We start from the raw sequence: 21,015 nt of genomic DNA on the forward strand, positions 1-21,015 counted from the left end.
ACCATTCCTGGCACATTGAATATGTTTCTCCTTAAGAGCTCAAGAACATTTTAACTTTCCTCAAAATAATCCTTTTCATTGTGTTTCACTAAATGTAAACTTTTTTTTGTTCATGCTTCAGTCACCTGTAGGAATAGAGTTAGAGATTGTAAATGAACACAAAGAAAACATATTTATGACCTTATACTTTGCAGAAAGAAAGCATTTACAAATACAAGACAGGAAATCAGTTTGAGAGAATTTCTGATAGTGGTGAAACAACTCTTGGACACTGTGTAGATCGGGTTCTTGGAACCACTGGAACTCAAGATTGTTAGAGTAAAAGAAGTGATATTTAAGAAAGAAACAAGTTACACACATATTGTGACACACATTCTCAGTAGTCGCCAACACAATCAATTTACACTTTCTGTGGCAAAGGCTGGGATCATAGTGAGATATGTGTAATATTTTTAATGAAATATCCGCCCACTTAAAGTGTTCATCTATTTGTTTTTCCAGTGATTTAGGAACTAAAGTTTTATTGAACAAAGGAATTGGCATTGATGTAATCACTGCTTTAAATGCCACCGTAGAGAGAGGCCATGTCCAGTTAGCTCATTGTAATTCACCATTTCAAACTGTGGGGAACATAAGGACTTACTTGGTGGTCCAGAACTCCTCACACTCCTCCGACAGGATCTAGGTACTGCAACTGCTGTAAAGGGGGAAAAATCAAAGTAAAGGAAACCAAAAAGGGACAACAAAAGACAAACACACAACAAACAGAGGAAAATAAAAAAAAGACTATCTTTCCCTCTCACCACAGGGACCCAGGAAGACCCTGGAAGTGGCAGACAAGACAGAAAAGGGCAGGATGGGAGGACGTAAAGATGCACAAAGATCAGACAGAGGGCGGTTAGAATCATGTGGTGTAGAGGAGGGGATGCTCTGATTGTTTAGGAACTGCTGGGCAAAAACGACCTAAAAAGGATTTGGACCTGCACTAGTTCCCCAACATGTTCAAGGAGGAATGTGGCTCTATCTGGTTATTAGCAGAAGTTTGATAGCAACAAGAATAATGTAGAGAGAATCAAATGTGGAAGTTGAAGAGATAAAAAAACAGGACAAGAGATGGAATAGAAAAAGAAGAAACAGGGGGAAAGGAAACTTAAGGTTACAGGAATCCTTACCTACAGCTTTTCTTTGCTCCTTTATGGGTGGCAGCTGCGCTGCACCACCTGGTCATCCCAGAATACCTTGAAAAGAAGTAAATAAATGCTTTTGCTTTAGACGAAAATCACACTTCATCCCATCTTCCAAATAACTATCCTGAACTTACAAAACAAAAGGAACGCTTGTTCTCTGGAAGCCATTGTAAAGCAACCATGGTTATGTCTAAATACTTTTTTGATTCACCAGGAACCATGATGCCTTGCTGGAAAGGGTCTCTGTTAAAAGAGATTTTGCGCCCACAATCTCAGAGAAGAGACCCAAACAACCTAACCCACTTCTTCATAACCCCCATCTTTCCATTTACAGCCCATGACACTTGTGAATCAAAACAATATGCTTCACAACCGGAATGTTAAAGTTCTTGTACATAATACATAATTCTTACCACACTTTATAAATCAGTCAACCACACTATTATATTTATAGAAGCCATGCTCCCTGAACAACAGTTCAAGCAGATGCAGCGTGCGAATGCTGAGAAATGGAAGCAACATGGCATCAATGTGCTAGTGCTTATTATTTATACATTTTCTAAAGGGATGATGCAGAGGGTCAGTGTCTTGTGAACTCCACTTGACGGCGACCCAAGAACTAGAATTTGGATGAAACATTCGCAAGACAAAGCTTAGAACATTGAAATGTTGAGATCTTGATTGAAGACAATGGAGCACCAGCCGATAAAACCTGATATAGGTCAGATGCTCTCAACATTACAATGTCCAAATACACAGCCTCTTCCTCACTCTTTCCACTGCCTCTCTAAAATATATGTATTAGGCAGGGGAAAGCAAAAGACAGAGCCTTAGCAGCAGTGCACACAGGAGCCTACCCCTTTCCTTCTTCTGTAGCTCACAGTGTCATTGATGCCTTGAAAGGAGGGGGTGGGATTTCTGCCCAGCATCTGCATCTTCCTGGCTCACCTGTATGATGAAAAGCAGTTTAGCCAAGCCCAGGGACAACCAGGGGCTGACTTAAGCCTCCTTTTACAGCTATTGCTGTGAATGTTCAACGGTTAACCATGGTGAGCCTGCATGCAGCTGTTAATTGTTGAACATTCACAGCAACAGCTGAGAAACAAAGGTTTTAGAGACAAAGAAGACTGTTTCAACCCCCTCCGTATCTGTTGCGCCTTTGTTTTTATTAATTAACACATTATGCTCTCATCGGGCAAATGTTGTAATAACCTTATAGCCCACTTTCGCAGGCTATACTGGCAACTAAAGGACGGCTCCCTTGTGAAAAGGACCTTGACTTTGGAGTTACAGTGAACTATAATGCTATATTAAAGCTTTAAAATAATTGCAGAAGGCACAAACATGGTCACTGTCAGAGAAATATTAATCACAATATTTGCATGAGAATCACATAAAGGTAATCTCTACAGTATATCAAAAGCCAGTATCAGAAATAACTTTAGATGTAAACTCAATAGACAGACCAACACAGCAATTGTCTGCTAAGAAATGGACAAAGTTCTTCTATAATATCAGATAGCAAACTGACAGAATCTGCTTAGTTAAAATCAAAGGAAAGTTCTTAAGTATAAATCAGTAAGAGGACTGACATGTAGTCTGCCTTTTGAAAAAGGGTAAACAATTTCCTGCAAATTTCACCATAACAGTACATTATAGGTTTTCTGACAGAGAACATATTATTGACATGGTTCATGATGAGGTAATGATGACAACCACCAATACACTTTCATGAACACTTAGCATAAAAAAATTTAATTTTACAAAACACACTTATAAAATTAATAATTGTGAGTCTTCACCCAAATGTAAGAGAATATCATTGGAGCTTTCATGTTCTACAATGCAATACATCAACATGGGACAACAATAATATAATTTTTTCCCACGTCCTGTAAGATCTTCCATTTTCCACTTTTTTTTTATTCCATGATTAGAGCTCTACATGGGCTTCTTAGCACTTCTTTTAGAATGCCCTGCTTGATCATATTATCAATGGCAGGTCAAATCCCCTCCTCTACTTCACGTGTAAGGTTGTTCTGAGGATACACTGCATTCAGTTTTAAAGTGATGTTTACTGGCTCTGCACTTTCAATCTATCCAGTTTTTTTCCCGGTAAAATTCCAAGCCTCTTAATTTACTGTGCAATTTTAATCTGGAGGTAAATCCTCTTTTGTAAAACTTGGAAACAAATTATCTCCCAAGTCTTCCGGATGTAATATAGAATCTTCATCTTGTGTTTGGATACCAACACTATCCGATGTACACTACATTACACAATCCATTTTACAAAGAAGGTCACTCCCTAATAAAATAACTGGAAGAATCTCACTAATTATAAATTTGTGGCCATTCATTATCAACCCAATGTGTACAGAAACATTTGCTGACAGCTTATTAGTTAGTTATTTATTAGAAATGCCCACAACTTGGACTTCATTTCCCAAGAGTGGTAGGTTGGGAGCGTCCGTCTGTGGAATGGGTAGCACCTTTATAGATTAAAAGTGATGCTGGATGGCCATTTTCTTTTTCATCCACAAAAGGGCCATTCTGGTCTACCTGTAAGACTGTGCCAAGCATGCAATCCTTCTCCCGTTTCAGCCATAGTCATGGAGTCTGATTCAGTCCAGTGGAAAGTCCAAGTGTAGATGCAAATTGTGGAAAATCATTAATCACTGAAGGATTTTGCGGAAATCTTAATTTTGTTGAGAATATGGCATTCTATTTTGAATTGATATGTAAGGCCTTCGGAACTTAAGGTATGTTTCAATTTAACTGCCTTTGATTCTGCATGTTCGGCACAGAGGCCAGTTGGGCTGGGACCATTGCCTGTGACATCTCATTCAAGTTCCTGTTTCTCAGTTCTGCAAGCATGGCAGGGAGCATGGTTTATTCTTCACATTATTAGTATTTGAGGTATTTACATTGTGAGCACAACCTATACCCGGAGGATCAACCTTTCTAACTTTCACATATTGAACTTCATTATTCTGCACACCAACTCCCTGCATTTCTTAATTCGCAACAGCAGCAAACCAAGAATGAAAACAAGAATCCAAGGCATGAGAACCACTTTTGCCACTCTCTCGGAAAAGTTTTGTATGAGCCACTATCATTTATCCTTGATATGTTTATGCTTAGCATCAAATCACTACAGTACTTCGCGTATAACAAAATCTCATCCAGAAATGTTGTCTGCCAGCACATCACACTTGGCTGGATATGTGCACATATGTGCTGGACGCAACGTTAAAAGAAGGGCAGACACAAAAGCAGACACGCTGTCTTTTGCCCGGTGTTCCGCTGCTAAATTGTATAAATCTGCATTAATATCTTGTTATATACATGCACTAACTACTTTGGATCTTGTCTTGCCCTCATTATTTTGACCAATTGATTTGCTTCGGAAAAACCCTTGTGTTTAAATATTCAACTCTTCATACTCTTCCATAACAACTTTAGACTCATTATTTTCAGGAGCTCCGCTCTGTGGCTCTTCAATTGGCCAGTTTACAACCAACTTACACCCATTCCACAAATCTCCTGAGACAACGATTCAAAATAACATATTTAAACCCATCCAAAGCACCTTTACAAAAGTTACACTCTTCTTTACCTCTGTACCACTTTTCTGGTTCCTTCTAAGCTTGCGGAAATTTGTTGTGATGTTGAAAATATCAGCTCTCAACCATGGCACATACTCTCCTACATGCACTTCTCAAAGGAAATTCTTTTGCACCATCTGTTTCCGACTTTGAACCACTTCATCAGCATCCCCTCTTTCTATGTTTTTCCTTTGTAATTTTTTCCCCTTCGTAGTTCATTTGTTTTTATATTGCTTCGCATCCTCCCAATCTCTTACTGTATTTATTAGTTCTTTTATATGTGTTCTCAATGTTATAGTTGTCACACTTAATACTGCCAAATTCACATTATGCTCTTTGGCTAAATCCTCATGTTTCTCAAAAGCGTCACTGGCACGTTCTGCCACTTCCAAACTCAAATATTTAAATTCTTCATTAAACAATATTGTCATCTCTGAGCCAATCGGACCATTTATAATTGCTTCTAATTACATTTTTCGTCTTAAAATATCAAGCTCAGCTGAGGCAACTGAGGTGGGTCCTGTTTCATCTATCCCTACGCTTGTCTCTCCCACATCTTTTATACAAGCCTCACTACACTGTGGCAGTTTCTCAATCAACAAATCACTTATAAACTCATCTTCCTCAGAATCCCTCTCTTTCTCTCCCATGTCTTTCTTTTTGTCATCCTTGCTGGTATGCCTATCACCTTTTATTTTCCTCTTGTCCAAGTCATCAGTAACCAAAGTAAAATCCCCCACTGCTTCTGTAACCTCTTCCACCATGCTTTTTTTTCCACAAACTCAACCTTGCATCCAGCAAACGGTTAATGGTCTTTTTAACCTGACCTTTCAACATTTTGTTATGTTTCTTCTCATTCACTACAAAATCCCACTGTTAGAAATTGGGTTGTTGGCTGACTGGTGTGTAAGCCCTGGTCAAGCAGCAACCACAATCCTATTTAGGGTAAGGTGCAGGCAACCTCTAAATTAACCTGTGCTCACCCTCTCTTGCGTGGCACAGAACAGTCAGGCTTAACTTAGAAGTAGTGTATAAAGTATTTGTGCAACACTTCAAAGAGTAGAACAGTAAAAACACACCAAAAAATCCCACATCTAGTTAGAAAAATAGTTCAGACTTTAAACAAGAAAAAAATGAGTAGAACCGGAAATATAGATTTTTAAAGTTTATAATGAAAAATAGCACCAAAAAGCTAATTGCTATTGGAGATATCTGGCTGTGCCGGACCAAGACAAAGTCACAAATTCATGCCAACGATGGAGATCGGGCCGGCTACAGTGACCCAGTTAGGCCCGCTGTACAGAGTACTTCAAATCCTGGTTGCAGAGCATTGCGTGGATCAGCATTGAAGATGCATCGCACAGCAGAGGTGATGCGTTGGTTCTAAGATGCAGCGAGGCTGTGGTGCAATGTTCAGTTGCGTCAATGTCGAATATCCTGTGGACGGGGCTTCCGATGTGAAGTGCGGTTTCGAGGATGTGAGGCGCAGCAGAGGCGATGTGTCAATTCCGCTGAACGATGGAGCTCTGATGTGGATGTCCATCAATTGATCTTTTTGCATTTTTCACCCCGAGTGGGATAGGTATGCCCAGACGTAGGTTCCATGCTCTCCATGCCACTGGAGTCAAGCTAGCCTGGATGATGTGGGGTGAAACCCCGAAACCAGTCCTAGAATGCTTGCTTCCAGTCCAGGTAGGACCTGGCTTGGCAGTTCCGGCTGGACTGTTCCCATAGGGAGCAGGGTAAAGACTGATTTGCATATGGCTGGGTTCAAACTGGAATGGTATGGGGAGCAAAAAAACTATGGATTTAGGTCCAGATCTCTGTACTTGGGTGAAAGTATGACATTCTTCTGCATTCTGTCCATCAATTGTTCTTTTTGCATCTGATGTGGAGTTTCGGCAGCATTGTTGAGGCTGCAGTCAATGAGGGATGCAAGGAGCTTGAGCCGGGAATAACAATATGCAGTGACAGCTCTAGAGGCGATGTGGCGGCACCAAGATGCAAGAGGTGGTGGCGATACGAGTCTTTTGAGGTGGGTCCAATCCACCGAGCAGCAGTGCGATGATTCTGTTCGGGGATGCGCCACTCAGATGCATTGGTTCCGCTCTGGGATGCTTTGCTTTGCTTAGCAGAGAAGATGCGTTTGTTCTGCTAGCAAGCACCTTCGGCCCCCTTCCAAACGTCCATGACTGGGGTGGCACCACTTGGCAGGGTAGACTCACAGACGGCGCAGTCGAGGTGCAGGGGTTGGAAGCCCGTTTATGTCCCAAAGGCTTCACATCAGGAGACAAGCCAACCAGCCCTGGGAGCAACTCTGGGTTCTGGGGTCAAGAGATGCAGGTTGAGTCCTTCCTACCTAGACAAGAGGGCAACATTTCAGTACAGCAAAGCAGAAGTCCAGCAGACAGAATAAACTCCAGCAGAATGACAGTTCTCCAGCAGCACAGCAGCCTTCTTCCTGGTAGAGTATCCATAGGTCCAGAAGTGTATTGAAGTAGTGGTGTGTAGGGTCAAGTACTTATACCCAGGGGTGTCTTCAAAGTGGGGGAGACTTCAAAGACAAGTCTTTGAAGTGCACTGAGGTCCTGCCTTCTTGCCCTGGCTACAGACTCACAACAGGGGTGTATGCAGCGGTTTGTGGGTGGACAGGACACAGTCTATTCAGGTGTGAGGCTGTGCCCAGCACCTCTCTCCCATCCTGCCAGAGATGGCCCTCTGAGACACACCTAAGCACCCATTGTGAGTGACTTTCTAGGAGGCATACAAAAAAGCCCTAATGTCAACTACACCCAGTCAGGTAACAAGAGACAGGCTGCTGGCAGAAAGTGGCTAAGGCAAAAAAAAATGCCAACTTTCTAAAAGTACTAAGAAAAAGAGGTGTCCTAGCCGTCACATTCAAATGCTGCTAAACTAACTTAACACAATAAAGGCCATCAATGAAATTTCTAAAAGTGGCATTTTCAGAACTGTAATGTAAAATGTGACTTTACCAACAGTTAAGATTTTTAATTAGGATTCCAGCTATTCCAAATATGAACCAGTTATATCGGTTAAGGGTGGGCAATAAACTCTGCACCGCTGGCGGATCTTACAGAGTTTTTTCCACTCTGCATGGAGCACGGAGTTCTGCAAATACTCCACTCCTGCGTAGGGTAGCTTACCAGTGTCGGCCCACCCCAATTTGACAAATGGGGTTGTGGTGTGACAAGTACAGAACGACCATACCAGCCCCCTTCCTGTTATACAACACTGTAATACTGATGTGACTAAAATATAGAAAGGCTTAGTTCTGTATTTTATTTACTATGACATATAATCTCTGTATCATGTACTGAAATAAAGAAAAACACTGGCCCCGAGGATTGTGTGGCTTATACATCAACACTGCTGTCTGTCTCTCAAATGGCTGCCACCTATTGCTCAAGCGCAGTAGGAATGCCTAGCCTGTCATGAGGAAATACTAGCGAGTTGCGACATTATTGAATATTACGCTCCCTTGCCACAGTTCATCTTCTGTAGCTCGCGTTTGCTTCATAACACAGCAAGATTTCGGTAGGGGTGGGTGCACCAGATGCTGCTGCGGGAGCGTCTGCTAACGGTGGCAGTGGGATGGAGGTTGACGCCACAGGTACTTTACTGGGGGACTAAGTGGATGTTAAACGTTAGATTGTCTTATCTTTCAGTAATAAGTGAGATCCATAGAGACTTTGCTTTAGCTGGGTGTTACAGAGCGAAGGCAGTATCTTTACAAACAAATTACCTAAACAAACCACACCTGCACAAGGCGATTGCTTGTGTGAAGGAAGGCTAGATTTGTTTGTTTTCCTCTGTCATACTGGGTTTGCAGTGGGGTCAGAAAGGGGGTTGGAGGTCTCTGAAAAGGCATTGCTTAGGAAGCATAACTAGAAATCCTTTCCAAGTGGTATAGCCTATATAATTAACGATGTGGCTTAAAACACATTCTGTGCTCACATACTGGGAGAGGTGTGGTGCAGGGGCCAGAGCGGCTGACCATGTGACTCTGGGCAATAGTTCACTTAATCTCCCCGACTGCCCCCAGCGTCTCAAAGCCCTTAAGGGAGATATGTTTGCACTTTACAAATAGGAATTAATATTCACAGAATTACGCGTAGTACAACTCAGTGAGCTCTGTCCACCCCTAACATCTTCCCATTTGGGAATTACACTTTTAGAATGTCATCGGTAACCCCCATGTTGTCTTATGGGAGATATGGGCCTTGCATTAGTGAAAAACGAATTTAAGAGTTCTTCACCACTAGGACATGCAAAAACTTACAGTTATATGCCCTGCTTTTTAAATACATAGCACCCCTACCTCTGGGCTGTCCAGGGCCTATCCTAGGGGTGACATATGTATTGATAAGTGAGGTTTGGGTCCTGGCAAAATATTTATTTTGCTAGGTCGAAATAGCTGTTTAAACTGCACACATAGGCTCTTGAGTGACAGGCCTAAAACCTGTTTGATGGGCCACTGAAGTGGGTGGCACAATCAGTGCTGCAGGCCCACTAGTAGCATTTAATTTACAGGCCCAGGGCACATGTATTACACATTACTAGGGTCCTATAACTAAATTAAATATGCCATTTGGGTATAAGCCAATACTATCATGTTTTGAGGAGAGAGCACAAGCACTTCAGCGCGGGTTAGCAGTGGTAAAGTGCACAGAGTTCTAAAGCCAACAAAAACTAATTAAACAAAAAGCAGGAGGAGGAAGGCAGCCTAAAGCCAGGGGAGACTAATCAATACATTGATGGACTTCCCTGCTTAGGTGGTGGAATGTGGACAATTGCCATCCACTGCAGGGGCACATTTCTGTTCACGCTTTTCTGGATTCAGTTTGTAACCTTGTTTATACTCTCCTGAGTGACTGAACTGATATATGGGGAATCCTTCTTCTCGTCTGCGAACTCCCATCTGTGCAGCACCAAACCTTAATTTGATCACAGATGCATCCCAGAAGGCATATAGTGCCAGAGTGGCCAAAACATTGATGCGGCCCATTCCTCACCTTGGATCAGACTTCTGTCCCCAACCCAAGAAAAATTCTGCCCATAAGGACATTAACCAACAGAAGCCATTGACAGCTGTCAGTGTGAGGGGCCAGGCCCCAGGCCATCATGCTAGGTGGGGGCTCTAAGCGGGATGCTGGGTATGCCTTCCTTCCAGACTTGGGGCTGGAAAGAAGTTAAGGGCTCCTGAGGATTATAAGACCTTTGAGGTGTCTGAGTAGGGGTCAGTATCTACACCCTATAACCACCCAGGGTCTGTACCGTGAGGCTGAACAGGGGACAGGGGTGAGTCCTCCTTCAGGCTGTCCCACTATCTGGGCTCCGGTACCATCTGCTTGGCAGTGCTACCCTGAGAAATCCGAACTGTAGGTGTGCCCTGGCAGCCCCCTCTCTGTCCTCCTGACAATGGGGGCAACTTATTGTCCAGAATGCAGTCTATTGGCATCTGGGGACTAACTATGATCATCCTCTGGGTCACCTCCCCTCCCCATTCCAGGGATACCAAGGCCATACGGCAGAAAGAGTCCAGCCCATTGGCCGGTGTACTGCTCTGGGGAAACTAGCCTTTTCACAACTATGGTCTGGCTAGCCCTGGTATCCCTCAGAGTAGTGACTGGGACCCCATTCACTTTCACCTGGTAGAAGTGATGACTTCCACCCTAAAGAGTCACCAGTTCACCCTCTGAGTCTTTCTCCCAACTAAAATAGACCATGGATGGCTTGGTCTATGACCTGCACCTGGGGACTACTTACCCCTAAGGCCACACTGGCCACCCATGTAGAGGTCCCACCAGTGGGTGGTTTCTTTAGACAGAGTCCACCTGCTTGTGTCCTAACTGGGAACACTCAAAGCTGTGGGGGTGGAAATGGAGCACCCTGGGCCACTAACATTTCTCCCCCCTTACGCTGGGACTTGTCTGGGTTATCTTTCACCTCCCCCTCACTCAGCTGGGGGTGGCAAGGGCGATAGGGACCTGGACCACCCTTCTTGGGGTCACACCCAGGTACCTTCGAGAACACTCTGGTACTGACCCAGAGGTCCACCTCTTCATCAAGCTTTTTGGGGTCAGTCAGCTTCCTGTTAACTAGGAACTGGTGCAACTCTGCAAAACAGACTCTGAGCATGTTCTCCCTCAGATGGTACAGCCATTGACCTAATTCACTTTCCTGCCCCGTGCCCAACCATTCAGTGCATTGCTAGAGTAATCTACAAAATCTACCTAGGATTGGTTAGGGAGCTTCTGGCTGTCCCTGACCCATTGGGTGGTACTTTTCAGGGGTCTGCCAAACTTTACAATTAAAATGGCTTTTATTGGAGTGTACTTGGTCTGGTCCCCAACCTCTAGAGTGAGAAGTGTGAAGCCACCGCACGGTAGGCATGTGTTTCTAGAGACAACACCCCCAGTGCTCTTCTGGGATCTTGTGAACCCTCAGGGCTACCTCATAGGCAGAACGCTATTTGTCTATATAATCTCCCCTGAGAAAATTGGGCGCCAAATCCTTGGGAATGCAAACTCTTTTGTCTCCATCAGACACTGCGGGTATGCTGCCACCATCACTGCTGGAATCTGACTGTCTGGCTTTGATATCCAAGTCTTTTAGGTTCAGTTCATGAGACAGTAACATTTCCTCCTCTCTTTTAGCCTTTTTCTCCTCCAAAATCAATGTGTCCAATAGCAGAATCCTACCCTTCTTATGCAGGAGGCTCCTCCAGCTTTTCATCCTCTCCTGTGGTTTCACCCGGTAAGGAGTGAGCTTCTGCCCAGGTCATCAGCAACTTTTGCAACTCCACCTTTCTGGTGATGCTCTTGGCAGGAAGTCTAAACTCCTTGCAGAAATCCTTGAACTAGGCCACACTGTAGGCCTCCATGTCAGCTAGCTCAAATTCCATTCTTCTGTTTGAGTAACCTCTTTCAAGATCTGTATACCTAAGTGATAAAGCAAACAGATGGTGCAGATTAGTTTAAAGGCTCTGCTTCCTACAGACCTCCAGGGCGCCGGGGATGCTTGCTTGACATTTATTTGTTCAGCTTTCATGCCTTCTAATTAAAGGCCTCCAGTCCCTCCCTCACTTCCCTACCAGAGACAGCCTTTTAATTGACAGGAAATACTCAATAACACTCTAGAAGCCTCCAGGGTACACTTGTGTGAAAGGCTTTAAATACACTTTTAAGCTCAGTCCAGTGCTTGGCTTCGTTGATCCATCTTGATAGAGACCTGTCTTTTACATCAGTGTTGTCGTCGAGTTCTGAGCCCTGCCGCTTGCGACAAGAATAACCTGGACTTCTTTGCCTGGAATCCGGGAACCAGCATCGGCTCTTGGAACTCCTTCCCTGTGAAACAGTTTCCAACATTCTTGAAACCTGGAAGGTAGTCGATCAGCAGGCTCCAACATTCTTCAATTGCCTTGATTACAACCATATTTTTGCCGTTTAATGCTCAAGCTATTCTGGCCCATTACACGGACATCTGGTTAGTGCACTAACAAGGCACTTCTAGCTTTGAACACTCATCAACAACTCCTTAATGACAGGAGTTTTCACAGAAACCTTTCAAAACAAATACATACGCCCATTATTTAAAAAAAAAAGGCTACCCTGGACAAGGAAGACCTTGACAACTACATTTCCTTTGCTTACTTATAGAAAGAGCAGCGTTCGCTCCAGATGTCGCAATTCGTTGATAATTCCATATTTTCTGACTTCCAAACTGGATTCCGTCCTGGAAGATGCACTGAATCAGCCCTCATCTCCACCTGGGATGACCTTAAAACATGGTAGACTAGAACAGGGTTCCAGCGGCCTATGATCATTTTGCACTTAAGGAAGCCAAAATAGAAGGCATAGCTCCTGTCTGGATCACATCACAGCTACACAATAGAAAAAAATATTATATTCTATACATATATATGTATATATGTAGAAACCACAATCCTGTAACACCAACGATCTGACGAAAATCAGGTATGGACCACAGCGTGCATTTTCAAAATGAAGTGCTTTTCTTCCAAAGTTAATGGCATTGAATCAAACTACAAAAGGCAAGTGCCCAGCATTACGCGTTTCGACCGCGTTGCCACGGTCTTGATCACATAACGCGCTGGACCTCATGACGTCATTATATACTAGGCAAAAACCAAAGGAAATGATGGACGGAGTGTTGAACATTGCAAGCACTCACCCCCAGTCAACTGATCAGGGTTTAATCCATCACCGTTCTTTAGCCCACTCTGCCACCCCAGTTCAGACATGGCCATATGCAAATCAGTCTGACCCTGTGCCTCATGGGAACAGTCCAGCCTGAACTGCCAAGCCATGTCTTCCCTGGACCAGAATCAAGCTTCCTAGGACCGGTTTCTGGCATTTCAGCCGTCTTCAGCCAGGCTTGCTTGAATCCAGTGGCAAAGTGAGCAAGGGACTCACGTCTGAGCATACCCTGCCAACTTATGGCGGACAAAGCAAAAACCAAAGGAAATGATGGACGGAGTGTTGAACATTGCAAGCACTCACCCCCAGTCAACTGATCTGGGTTTAATCCATCACGGTTCTTTAGCCCACTCTGCCACCCCAGTTCAGACATGGCCATATGCAAATCAGTCTGACCCTGTGCCTCATGGGAACAGTCCAGCCTGAACTGCCAAGCCATGTCTTCCCTGGACCAGAATCAAGCTTCCTAGGACCGGTTTCTGGCATTTCAGCCGTCTTCAGCCAGGCTTGCTTGAATCCAGTGGCAAAGTGAGCAAGGGACTCACGTCTGAGCATACCCTGCCAACTTATGGCGAACAAAGCAAAAACCAAAGGAAATGATGGACGGAGTGTTGAACATTGCAAGCACTCACCCCCAGTCAACTGATCTGGGTTTAATCCATCACCGTTCTTTAGCCCACTCTGCCACCCCAGTTCAGACATGGCCATATACAAATCAGTCTGACCCTGTGCCTCATGGGAACAGTCCAGCCCGAACTGCCAAGCCATGTCTTCCCTGGACCGGAAACAAGCTTCCTAGGACCGGTTTCTGGCATTTCAGCCGTCTTCAGCCAGGCTTGCTTGAATCCAGTGGCAAAGTGAGCAAGGGACTCACGTCTGAGCATACCCTGCCAACTTATGGCGAACAAAGCAAAAACCAAAGGAAATGATGGACGGAGTGTTGAACATTGCAAGCACTCACCCCCAGTCAACTGATCAGGGTTTCTGCGTCATTATATACTAACCAGGTGAAGTTAATTGAGACACTCCCTTACACAATAGAGCTGGAAGACATACTAGGTAGGCACAATGGTTAAAAACAACCAACTCCGTGTTTAAAACCCATAATGTTACCTCACCATGATTGAACGATTAGGGATCATTACAATAAATACATAATGTAAAGGAAACCAAAGAGATAACAAATATAGATAAGCAAAATTGCACCTTTAAAACCAAATAGTTACTGTTGGCTTTACCCAAAATATATCTCAAGCTAAAATGCAAACTAAGAATCCGAAATGCATGTTAAAAAACAGTGTTGATGTCATCCTTAGTAGCTCATACAGTAAGGGAGAAAAGTGCAAAGCAATAAAGTGCAAATGCAAAATTGATCAAATCATCAATGTTCTCAACTATTAACCATCATAGTTAACAACTAATGAATAAATGATAGAAGTTAATGGCATGCCTAATTCATATACAAATTAAAGTGCAGGTGCACTGTAAAGAAATGACAGGGTATAACATTATGGAAAAATATTTGTATTAGAATCATAACTTTCAACCAGTCACCTATATGCAGAATTACCTTGCAAGTGCAGAATATAGGAACAGGTACCTGGTTCGTATGGTTAGATGTCAAAAGCAGTTCAGCATGGAAAGTGAATTGTGCATACAGTACGAGGATAAGAGAAGGTTTAAGATACAGTAAAAAAAAAATCTAAAACCAGCTAAAACCTAGCAAGTCCCAGTAAAACCAGGTAAAAACCAGGTAGCACCAAGTAAAACCAGATGATTAAAAACAGGGCTAAAAAACTGTAATCTTAAACCATACTCATACACTGCAAAACGGAATGCCATAGAGTCACAGAAACACCAATCTATAAGAAATTGTGCATGTCCTCTCCTGTATTGAGGCCATTCGGCATCTTTGTGTCAAGTAAAAGAATCTACTGTGACTCTAGCTGTCGAAGTTTCCTTTGTCTATTACCTCCTCTGATTAACTTAGGTACTGAGTCTATAATAAAACTCAAGTCGTTCAAATTGTTATTATGTACAAGTTTAAAATGACGAGCGACAGGGTAGTTAGAGTCTGAATTAACCGCTGCATGGAGATGTTGCAATATTCGGTTGAAAACTTGCAGCTTAGTGCTGCCCACATATTTAATGAACACTCCAATATATGTACTGCAAATTCAGTTTTACATGTGAACATTCCTTCAATCTTGATGGATTGAGATTCAAAAGCAGTGGTATACTCCGTAGTATTTCTTCCAAATGTGCCAGCTCGACATGAGCTGCATTTGAATAAACCTGTCTTTTAGATAGCCAGTTACTAGAAGTAATCACCTCAGGAATTGTTTTAACAAGTGCATCCCTCATCGAGGGTGCACGTCTGAATGTAACAGATGGAAGTGCTGGCAAAGTTTGAGACAAAGTGAGGTCTGTCATAATTATTGGCCAATTTTTGTATATGATTTTCCTCACTTGTTTTTCCTGGCTACTATAAGTAGTTATTAATCTTACTGAGTCACTCGATTTGGGCAGAATATTGGAAACCTCGGGATTAGTTGGGGTGATGTCAAAATTGGTATTCCGTAAACAATCCTCTCTAGACTGACTGTTGGCCCTCTCCATAGCAGCCTTCAAATCTTTAGTTTTGTACCCATGGGCACTGAACTTTTGGAACGCATCCATCTGATATATATATCCTCCTTTCTCCTGTGAACCATACAACATTAAAGCAGGAGTCAGTCAAGGCTCAATCATCTCGCCAATTCTTTTCAAAATCTATATGAAACCATTATCAGATATGATAAACAGGCATGACTTCACCTGCTAAAGCTATGCAGATGACGCACAGATACTTCTGAAATGGAAAATCCAGAGGACATTGGAACATCAAATACTTTCAACTGCCTCCAGGACATTGACCAATGGATGACTTGCTGTCACATCAAACTGAATGCCTCCAGAACCAACATACTCACCTGCGGGGAATGGAAAACCAATGTCCCTCTGTGCGCTTGGCCTGATGTTCTAGGACCACCTAGAAAAATATCCAAGTAGGTAACAAATCTCTGACTTACCAAGCTGTCAATGAATGCACAAGTGGACAAGGTAGTCAAATAAAGCTACCATCTTGCTTGGTCAACCTAAACTGGATTATGCTAATGATCTGTATAACTGATCACCTCTGTCAACTACGAGAATATTACAGGGAATTCAAAACGCTGCCATTAGAAGACTTGCACATGTAAAGCCACAAGCACACATCTCCCCTGCCTGGAGGGCCCTACACCGGCTACCAGTTGCCAGAAGTTCCATCTTCAAGCTGCTTTTTATCACACACAGAGATACAGGGCAAAGGACCATTCTTGATCAGAAAGAAATTAAACAAAATAGTACAATGAAGGATCATATGCTCATGAAAGGCTTCGGGCCTCAACATTCCAAGATACAAGAAAAAAACATAGAGGAGCATATTTCTCTGTTCAAGCAGCCCAACTACGGAATTCACTACCCATACACAAAAGATCCACTGACAACTATCTTAACTTCCGAAGATTAGTCAGGAGCTGGCTCTTCTATACATGACGCCTATACTCACAACACAACAGTGGACCACAACAGTATACGCAGACATGACAAACTATGCTTCACACGTGGTGGAGATGAAGTTGTTATACTAGTGTCATTGAACTAGGCTTCCTGTTATAAGCAGATTCATTCAAATAAGGAGAAAATGTACAAGATACGTGCATATCAATGTCATAATTGCTGCTCCTCTGTATACACAGGGGTGTGTGTGTTTCCAAACAGCATGCTGGCGGGAAAACACTGCCCTCCCTCTCGAGTCGGGGCTCGTTATCGGACGCCGCCGCTTGCATATACAAACGAGGCTCCCTGCAATCCTGGCCGGAAAAAGCAAGCCACTCCGGTTTTCAAGGTGAAAATATTACAGATTTATTTTGGCAAACACAAGACGCGTTTCGATCTCTGGCGAGATCTTGGTCACATGACCTTCTGCCAGTTCCTCATACATTTAAAGACACAGGGTCAGATTTATGAGCCCCTTGCGCCACTTTTGCGTCACTTTTAACATGGGTAAAGTGACGCAAAAGTGGCGCAAGGGGCTCATAAATCTGCCCCACAGTGATTTGCCCGACGCAGCGTGCAGTGAGCGACATAAACAAAAATCCTTTAGTACGTTTACATGAAAAAGAAAGTATTACTGTTAATATCACAGTTACTTGAGAGTAGCGTTTTATGATCGATACAGTGGTATATAAACCATAAGTGTACATTTAATGTCTGTCTCCATGATTCAATGTGTTATATTGTACCTGCTGGGTCATGGGTATAGTACCCCTTGGTTCCGTGAAGGAAACGTCTGTTACCCTAAAAGTGTGCACGACGGTGAATATGCAGATAACTTGACGGCAAGTTGCGTGTTAGACCTGCGGTTTGAAGGAGAGGTGGTGGGGGAGTGTGTGTGTTGGGGCTGGTAGAAAGGGAGGCTGTTTAAATTGGTGATGATTCACCTGAATCGTGCATGCAGTGCTTAATCTGGATCCCTAACTACACTGTGTGTTGATCTTCAAGCCCTGTCAGGATAATAGATTATGTGGAGGTGTCTGTGTGTGTATATTTAAAAGAGTTTATTCCTGCTACAAAAGCTCTATGAAATGTTACGAAAAAATCGGCATACTTCACCACAAAGATAAACTGTGCAGATAAGACCATGTAAATATTACTGTGAACATATGGGTATTTATCCAGAGGGGTTTTCTCCTTATGCTAGGTGATATAAACTTCCACTTCATGGATCCCACGGATCGGTCAGCCTCTGAACTCCGGCAAGACCTAACATCACTAAATATCCGTCTGGTGAACAACGAGCCCACCCATGAGAAGGGACACCTATTGGACCCCATCCTCACTAATATAGCAACCATCACCACCAAATCACCCGTGACCCTCCCATGGACGGACCATTTTTTGGTCCCTTTCTCCTGGGAAATTCCCACTCCGAATCCCCTAACCTCTAAAATCCAGGTAACTGACCGACGATGGCGCAAACTGTCACCTGAAGAATGGGCCGCCACCCTTACAGACTCCATCCCCGAGTTCTCCTCCGACCCTACCATGGCTGACAAGCAGTTTAATGAGTGGATCACCTCATCCTTAGATACTCTGCTCCCAAAAACTGCGACCCTCAAACATCCTAAAAGACTATCTTCTGCTCTATGGTACACCCCAGAGCTCAGAGCTCTGCGCCAGGAGTGCAAGAGAACAGAACGCTCCTGGAGAAGAGACAAATCGGAAATTAACAAAAACATCTACTCTACTTCTCTTCTATCCTATAAAATCGCTATCCGAAAAACTAAAAGCGCGTTCTTCCAGGAGAGAATAGAGAAAGCGGGATGCTCTAGCAAGGAATCATATGTTATCCTTAAAGAGCTTATAAAAACCCCAGAACAGAGACCGGGATACCCTTCCGATCCTAAAGCCGATCAGGAGAAATGCCAACAACTGGCTAATTTCTTTCACGAGAAAATCCAAACAATTCTGGATTCAATTCCCCCTGCGAGTCCGTGTGAAGAAAACGTTCTCCCCTGCCTTACACCACCTACTTGTCTCTCCTCGTGGGGCCAAGTTACAACAGAAGTAGTACGAAACACGCTTAAATCTATGAAGAGCGGATCCCCTAGGGACCCTGCTCCACTCCGAATCCTCAAGGAGGTTGCCCCCACAATTACCCCCCCTCTCACTCATCTGATCAATACCTCACTCCAACAAGGAGTTGTACCCCTGAGTTGGAAGACGGCCGTCGTAAAAGCCCTATTGAAGAAACCATCCCTCGACCCTGAAAATCTGGCTAATTACAGGCCTATTTCCTTACTCCCAGGAGTAAGCAAAATCGCTGAAAAACTGGTCAATAGGAAACTCTCGCAGTTTCTGGAGGCCAACAACAAGCTAAAAAGTTCCCAGACGGGCTTCCGACCAGGGCAGGGCACTGACATCGCCCTCCTGGCAGCGGTAGAGGAGGCCAGAGCGCTATTGGATGGGGGAGGATCAGTGGCAGTGATCCTCCTCGACCTAAGTGCGGCGTTCGACACCGTGAACCACCAACTCCTCATCAAAAGACTCAAAAGAGTTGGTGTGGAAGGCACAGCCCTGTCCTGGCTTTCATCCTTATTGGCCCAACGGACCTACCAGATCTGGGAGAAGAACGCCCGCTCCTCCGAAATGCCCCTCCAATGTGGTGTGCCTCAGGGCTCCTCTCTGAGTCCCACATTATTTAATATCTATATGTCCACATTGGAGGAGGTCATCACCCCATTCGGAGTGCGCGTTATCAGCTATGCTGACGACACGCAACTAGTGGTGTCTCTGTCCCACCCCAGACAACACTCAGCTGACCTATACAACTGCCTCACGCAGGTCCACCGCTGGATGAATAGGTCAGCCCTAAAGCTAAATGGGACGAAAACTGAGGTTCTTCTTCTTGGCCCGAAAGGAATCTCACTCTCCCCGAACATCTGGCCAGCTTGTCTGGGCCCTCCCCCTGACCCAAAAACAGAGGTAAAAAGTCTGGGCGTGTGGATTGACACTGACCTCTCATTCACTATACAGGCAAAGAAGGTAGCCGGGACCTGCTTTGGTCTCCTGAAATCTCTGAGGAAAGTCCTGCCCCTCCTACCCTTCAACTCCCAAAAACTGCTAATCCAAGGCCTAATAGTATCGAGACTTGATTACAGCAACGTGATCTATCTGGGCGCTCCGGAAGCGACCCTCAACAAGCTTCAGAGAATCCAGAACACCGCTGCCCGGATTATCACAAATACCCCTGCCAGAACCTCTGCTAAACCTGCTCTCAAACTTCTTCATTGGCTCCCCATAAGGGAGCGAGTCAAATTCAAGGCCCTATGCCTAGTCCATAAATCACTACAAAATCAAGGCCCCCCTATTCTTAGCAAATTCATCACCTGCTATAAAACTACAAGACCCCTCCGTTCAGACTCAGAAAACCTCATCAACACCCCCAGATTCAAGAAAGCCCGATCAGGAGGAAGACGTTTCTTGGTCCAAGCTGCACGCCTCTGGAACTCGCTCCCCCGCTACCTGCGACTCGAATCACAATACCTGCCCTTCAGGAAGCAGCTAAAGACTCATCTCTTTCCCTAAAACCTTAAGTCCTCCCATTATTCGGAGCCTTTGCTTCCCCCCCCCCACCTCCCCCCCCTCCTTTGCTCTGCCCCGGGTCCGCCGAACTGTAGAATTAGGGTTCCTAGCGCTGGGATACCTCTTGGTGACTATGCGCTCTACAAAAATAAATAATAATAATAATAATATGAAGTTTTTCTGATAAAAAACATTCCTTCGTTCAACTTTGACCCATCCCCTCTCTCTGACTCATCCCAATCCTTTCTGACTACAATGATCCCACAAACACCCTTCTCAAAATGTCCCCTTTTTTTTACCCATGTTACACACGACCTCTACTCACAAAAAACAATGTACTACGTACCCCTTTCAAATCCACTCCCCTCATCCCATTCCTACTCTAAACTCTACTAAACACACATGAAATCAGGAGCACAAACCCAACACAATTAATGCACAAGAAAAGACAAGCATTGGAAATGCAATAGGTCTCGCATTTCTTTGAGTTAGAACTATTGATATTGTAAATGGTAATCCTTTTACATATGTGTTATGGAGTGTATGTATGTGGTGTGTAGTGGAATTATGTGGGTGGGATTAGTTAGGTGTGGAATTGTGTGGTGTGGATTTGTGAAGTGGAATTACGTGGCATGGTGTGCTGTGAAATGATGTGGATAATAATTATGTGGTATTAAGTGTACTGGAATTATGTGGAGTGGGATTGGGTGTTATCGGGTGTAATTCTGCTCAAGCTCTACTCGGACAAGACCGAAGTACTCACCCTGGGACCTGCCCCATCAGCCTGGGACCACCCCTGGTGGTCAACCGCAC

At 44.0% G+C, this 21,015-nt stretch overlaps 1 long non-coding RNA gene across 2 annotated transcripts in view; it reads right to left on the reverse strand.

Moving 5' to 3' along the window:
- The window catches only part of LOC146847645 (uncharacterized), a 71,487-nt gene that overhangs the window by 12,701 nt on the left and 37,771 nt on the right, over positions 1-21,015 (reverse strand). The window contains exons 3-5 of one of the 2 annotated variants that reach the window (XR_014981147.1): positions 1,173-1,238; positions 644-697; positions 3-125 (exon numbers count right to left, since the gene is read on the reverse strand). This is a non-coding gene — a long non-coding RNA (uncharacterized LOC146847645). The remainder of the gene's footprint in view (positions 1-2; positions 126-643; positions 698-1,172; positions 1,239-21,015) is intronic. The other variant, XR_014981146.1, reaches the window with a different exon arrangement.

Source organism: Triturus cristatus, chromosome 4_1, assembly GCF_964204655.1.
Source record: "Triturus cristatus chromosome 4_1, aTriCri1.1, whole genome shotgun sequence".
NCBI classification, from domain to species: Eukaryota; Metazoa; Chordata; class Amphibia; order Caudata; family Salamandridae; genus Triturus; species Triturus cristatus.